The sequence below is a fragment of the Dama dama genome, chromosome 24 (assembly GCF_033118175.1).
Source record: "Dama dama isolate Ldn47 chromosome 24, ASM3311817v1, whole genome shotgun sequence".
Lineage (NCBI taxonomy): Eukaryota > Metazoa > Chordata > Mammalia > Artiodactyla > Cervidae > Dama > Dama dama.
The window spans coordinates 18315477-18321250 of NC_083704.1; the positions used below are offsets into that span (position 1 = coordinate 18315477).

At 48.2% G+C, this 5774-nt stretch overlaps 1 non-coding gene across 1 annotated transcript; it reads right to left on the minus strand.

The window, feature by feature from the left end:
• Positions 1-73, minus strand: TRNAR-CCU (transfer RNA arginine (anticodon CCU)). The gene has a single exon. It is a non-coding gene; the product is annotated as a tRNA-Arg (tRNA).
• Positions 74-5774: the final 5701 nt, after the last annotated feature.

Consider the following 5774-nt stretch of genomic DNA (forward strand, 5'->3'; position numbering starts at 1 on the left):
TTCCCTGACCAGGGATTGAACCCAGGCCCCCTGCATTAGGAACACAGAGTCTTAGCCACTGGACCACCAGGGAAGTTCTGGGGACTCTATCTTATACTCACGACCCCAGGGCCTGACTCAGGGCTTGACTGAACAGACCTATCAATACACCTAGCAGTCAGTCTGGCCCGGTGGAAAGGTCTGACCTCAGCATCAGATTTGAGGCTTAGCACAGCTGCCTGTCCAAGTCACGTATTCTCTTAAAGCTGTGTTTTTCCCATCTGTGACATGTGGCTATTATCTACCTCATTTGTGATCATGGTAAAATGCTTAATTCATTAGAACTTTTATGTAACAGATACACTGTGTCACTCAATCCTAACTACTAGCAGATCCTCCCCAAGCTGGTTGCTTCCCTTGGTTGAGAAGGAACTCAGGGGCTGCTGCACAGTTTGGGCATCCCAGTGGCATCAATGTGGCTGCCGTTGCCAGGGGAGTGCCCGTGAGATAACCAGGTGCTCAGAGTATCTAAGATGCTAAGTGGTCTATGTGCAGCGGTAACTGCAGAGGTGGTACCCAGGCTATGTGAGCTTCCACACTAGTGTCAGCATCCAGGGTTTTATATTCAGCAGGATCTATAGGACGTTCTAATGTGAACAGGCTGGCCCATGTCTGGAAGGCATGGAAAAGATCCAGAAAACAGATTCTCTTCCTAAATTTCAAGAGATGTGTTCTAACCTTTCAGGCTACAATTCACTAGGCAAGTTTCAACAAAGTATTTCTTCATTGTTTTTCCTGGTGTCCTGGATCCTTTCTGAAGGGCCCTAGCACTTGCCATATAATTTGGGGTTTGGGAGAATGCTGTTGTTAACACTTTATTTTGAATTTTTCAAAGCCCCCAAGCTATAGGAAAAGCCGTGATCCTCATAAGGTTAGTCTCTGGTGGAAAAATGCATATTCCTGACACACTTGTCTTGGTATTTTTTTTCTTATTTACTTTTTAAATTAAGAACTTTGATGATATTCTGAAACTATCTGACATGACCTCATTTTGAAGGTAGCCACATAGGTTTCTGCAGTCTAAATAATTTAATCCCTCAGTTGGAGAGTAAACTTTCAAGCAATAATATTTTGGGATCACATATTTATAAGGAAAGGAAATAACTGGGTGTTATCTCCTTCTTGAAAAGTCTATTCTGCATCAAAATAGGAACACATCAATATGGTCACAATTTTATAATGTGCATACACACCCCTATGTGTATCTATGTGTATGTTCATGTGTGCATGTCTATAGGCAGTAAAACTAGCTTTTTCTAGGAGTGGTGGTATTTTGATTTTGTGTTTTTCTGTATTTCAAAATATTTGCAATGATTAACAGCGAAACAATCATCACTGTCCATAAAGACAGAAGAGCTTTTAAAGAATATCTTTCCCAGGCTCAGGCCCAAAATATAAAATATTATTATAAAATAAAAAATATTATCATATTATTTTGGCCAGATACTTCCAGAAGTGAGAAATTAAGGAGAGATTTTTAAGGCTGAGTTTACCAGAAGTGATCACCTCAAAGGTAGTCTATAAATCTACAGTTCTAGTACTGAGCCCTGATGCTGAGGGTTTGTCTGTTTCTTTTTGTTAACCAGATTGAAAAAGAGGAGCAAGCCGACCCCTCGGAAGAAGTGATGGAGGAGTTTCACGTGAACGGTCAGCCTCAGCTCCTGGACTCTCTGCTTCTCGACGCACGTGCCCTGGGACAGGCCCCCCGGCTTTGAATATGACGCAGGGGCCGCCACCTGCTGATGTGGCCACGGCCGATGCCCACAGCCCCGGGGGCGGGCGCCGCCGGGCAGCCTGCCTGGAGGTGAGAGGAGACACCTGTGTGCGTTAGGCTCCAGGCGGCGGGTCCCCGCAGCACCCCCCAGACCCCATAGCTCCTTTGGTCTCAGCCACAGTCCTGTCCGCTGAAGGGTGGACACAGGCCTCCAGGATCTCTGGAGCAGGACGGCCCCACTGCCAGCCCACGTGTTGTCCTCCAAACTCAAACCCTCCGTGCCTGGCATCTTGTTGCCTAGGCTGACTGTTAATCCTCGACCGCCTCCTTTGTCTGACCTCCTTAACCGGTCCCTGGACTGGCTCACAGTCAGAGGCGCAGCTGGCTTCAAGTGTGGAAGACTCAAGTTCTTTTGTAGTAAGGCATGGGGCTGCCAAATGGTCCGGAGATGCAAGGAGATTCCCTGGGAGGGTAGGAGCTGTCTAGACGCGCCTGTCAGAGACGGCCAATGTGCTGGGTCAGAAGCTGGAGAAAAGTCATGAGGAAGGCGCTCCCTCCCAGCCCCAGGCCCCTGTCTCCAGCCTCACACAGGGATCTGTGGGTGTCTCTTCCCGACCCCCTCCTGGGTGACAGCAAACACTCTCAGGCAACCATCTAAGTCCAACCCCTCTTGACCGTCTCAACTCCAGCGCTATCTGCTCTGTAAAATGTGTAACCCTGGGCAAGTAATCTGGGCTCAGTACCCTGCCCGCCTCCCCTCTCCCGAATGCTCAGAGACAAGGCTGCTAAGTCGGCCCCTTGGGAGGCAGCGCTGCTGTTTTCCCCCCTCCCCACCTCAGGACGCAGGCGGACCCCAGGGCACCTTCGCAGGGCCAGAAAGGGTGCTCAGAGAGCTGCTGTTCTCAGGCCCTGGAGCCCCAGATTCCTGGGGGAGGGCTGAGCCCTGCCCCCCACCCCCCACCCCCGCTCTCCCTGCCTGGATCCCTTTATATACTGTAGAGGGATCAGGAAAACTAGGAGAGGAACTTGGCCTTGGGGAGAGGAGAATTAAGCCAGGGGAAGGGTGAGTTAGGGCAGCTGAGCAGTCCAAGACTTCCCTCCCTGTGTGTGAAACCATTCCATGGTGTGTGGGGCGCTGAAGCCAGTTATCATGGAGCAGGGTTGGGGTTGACTTCTCATCTCTTGGTTTTGATTTGCTCCCACTATCTGTAGCCCTAGGCTCTTGAAAAGGACTTTGATCTTGAGGATGGGCTCTAGATCAGGGCCATAGGAACTCACTCCCTCACCCCTCTCTGGTCCTCCTATACTCCTTATATATATGCACGTGTGGGGGGCAGTGCCCCAGGTAAACCAGAGTACCCTCAGACCACCTGGTGCTCCTGTGGATTGGTGTGTGTGTGTGTGTGTGTGTGTGTGTGTGTGTGTGTGTGTTTAGAATCTTGGCTTTGGGAGAATATCTCTGGGCTCGTCTTCGCTCCCAGGCACAAATACTGGAGAGCCCTTCTGAGTTCTCTGTCGATCCCACGGCCCTGGAGGACCCTAACCGCTGAAGGTGACCATAACAGAAGACCACACTCCCTCCAGGGCTGACCTTGGTGTAGGATTCTGCTGTGTAACCCAGCAGTGGCCTTGTGGGAGCACCCCTCCGTGGGCTACTTTCCCTACCCAGCTCAAAGAGGACGGATGGAAGGAGAGAGTTGAGGGCCTCCATCTCTCTTCAGGCTCCAGTGGGGTCCATTCCAGAAGGCTATTCCAACTTGTTTTTGCCACTGTGCCTACTGGTTTCTAAATCTGGGGTCGAAGGGTAGAGGATACAGAGGAACAGATCCTCCTCCCAGTCCTCCACTCCTCCAACCCTTCTGCTCATGAGGCCCAAGGAGGGGAGGCAGAGCCAGGCCCCAACCCCAAAGGGTACAGAGCTCGTTGTTCACTTTGCTTGTGACTCACACCCTTTCGCTACCCAGCAAGACCTTACTTTCTTGCCTCTTTCTGGTTTCTGCTTTTGTACGTGTAAATGGTATGTTGTCATATCTGTTAGTGCTTGTGCCAACCTCAGGGCCCTATTCTTACTGCTCATTCTGCCTGTGATGTTTTGGCCCAAGATCTTTGCACTAATGCCTTCAATTCAAATACCATGTCAGAGAGGCTTCCTTGGGAAGTCAGTGTGGTTTCCATAGTTACGCTCTATCACATCACTCTAGCAGTGATCACCTTCTCGAACCATCTTGTTCATATATTTACTTGTTTATTGCTTGGGACCCCATCTCCTCCTAATGTAAACTCCACAATTGCCAACACTTGTTTACCGCCACATTCTAAGCTCCCAACACTAGTAAGAACTCAATAAATGCTTGTTGACTGGATGGACGTTTGTCTGTTATTCTTAAAATAGGCACAATTTTCCAAAAGTTCAGAGAGAGAAGTCAAGGGTGTCTACTGTGTTCAGCAGCAAGGAACCTTCTAGGGTGTGACCCTGTAGGGCATCCTCTGTGAGAGTCCATGGGAGGTAAGGACAGAAATTGGGAAAGGGAGATTCAACTCCCTCAACTAAGCTCCACCAGGAAGGGAGGCAGAGGAGGGGGCCATAGCAGGAGTGTTCCATGAACCCAGTTGACACCTGGCATGTTGAATACTGCTGGGAAGGAGGCAGCAGAGTGGGTGTGAGGAGGAGGAGGAGGAGATAATTGGTGGAGTCAGGAACTGAGCAAATTCTGGGAGACAGTGAAGGACAGGGAAGCCTATGCTGCAATCCATGGGGTTGCAAAGAGTCAGACACGACTCAGCGACTGAACAACAGGAACTGAGGAGGCTGGCGAGAGGAAGCCAGGGCACAGGTGAGGGCATCAGGTGTGGAGCAAGGGTTCCTTCTCATCAGAAAAAAGGAAAGGAGAGCATAGGTTCTGGTGGGTTTGCAGGGTCAGTGACAGGAGCCTGAGGCAATTCCTGCCCGTGGCTTTGCTTTTCTACTGGAGTAGGAGGTGAAGTGCCCTGTTCACAAATGGGGGTGATGTTGGTGCTGTTAGTGGTCAGAGATATGAGGAGAGTGGAGAGGATTAGAAAGATATCACTTTATCTAAGGTCTTTGAAATCTTCTTAAACCTTTCTCTAGATGAATTTCATTAATTAATTTTTAGTTCAAGGCAATATCGTGACACTAAGTTGTTGTCTATAATGTCACATTTAAATGTGAATCTAAGATCTAAATCTGAGACCCATGTGGTCTCAGGAGGAAGATGGAAGAGTTGGAGAGAAACGGCAGAGTTTAATCTTCCCAAAGAATACAGAATCACAAGGAAGCTTTCACTATGGGAAGCTGCAAAAATGCTGACACTTCACAGTGAGATGGGGTTGTGCTATGGGACAGTAAATTGCTGAGTGTCCATCTGGTTTGCTGTTCAGACACCAGAGAAACGTGAAAACTTATTCTTCCAGGAGAGCTTCTTGCCTGACTCCATAGCACATCTGTCAGCCCCATTAATAACATCACTAACAGGTACTTACTATCTCTACTGAAATAAAATGAAGTATTTTTAACAGACAAAGATGATGCTGTTGGCCCAAGAGTGGGGTGTTTTATTTGCAATTTGGAGAGATTTTGCCTACTCATTCTTCTTATTTGTAACACAGGTACACACTTGCAAGAATGCTGGGTAAGGATAGTGATAAAATTTTTTTGTTGAGTATCAACTATCTATCTATCCTGTGCCACATAGAGTTTTATAAGTAGGAGAAGTTGGTTATGGCCTCCATGGCCATTGAATCAAGACCTTGACCTTATCGCTATTATGTCACAAATTGGAAATTGCCAAACTGAGCTTGGTGAAACCCTGGGGTACTTGGAGATGCCACCTTATGAGCTAAGAGGGAAGAGAACCAACAGGGGTCCAGGCCACCTCCATGTCAACTAAAGCAGCTTTTAGGGTCTATATTGATATCTAATTTTATATAGATAAAGGGTCCCACTAGGGCAAAAGAGTCAAAAATCTCTATTTTCATGGCTAAAGCAGAAAGAAAAAAAATT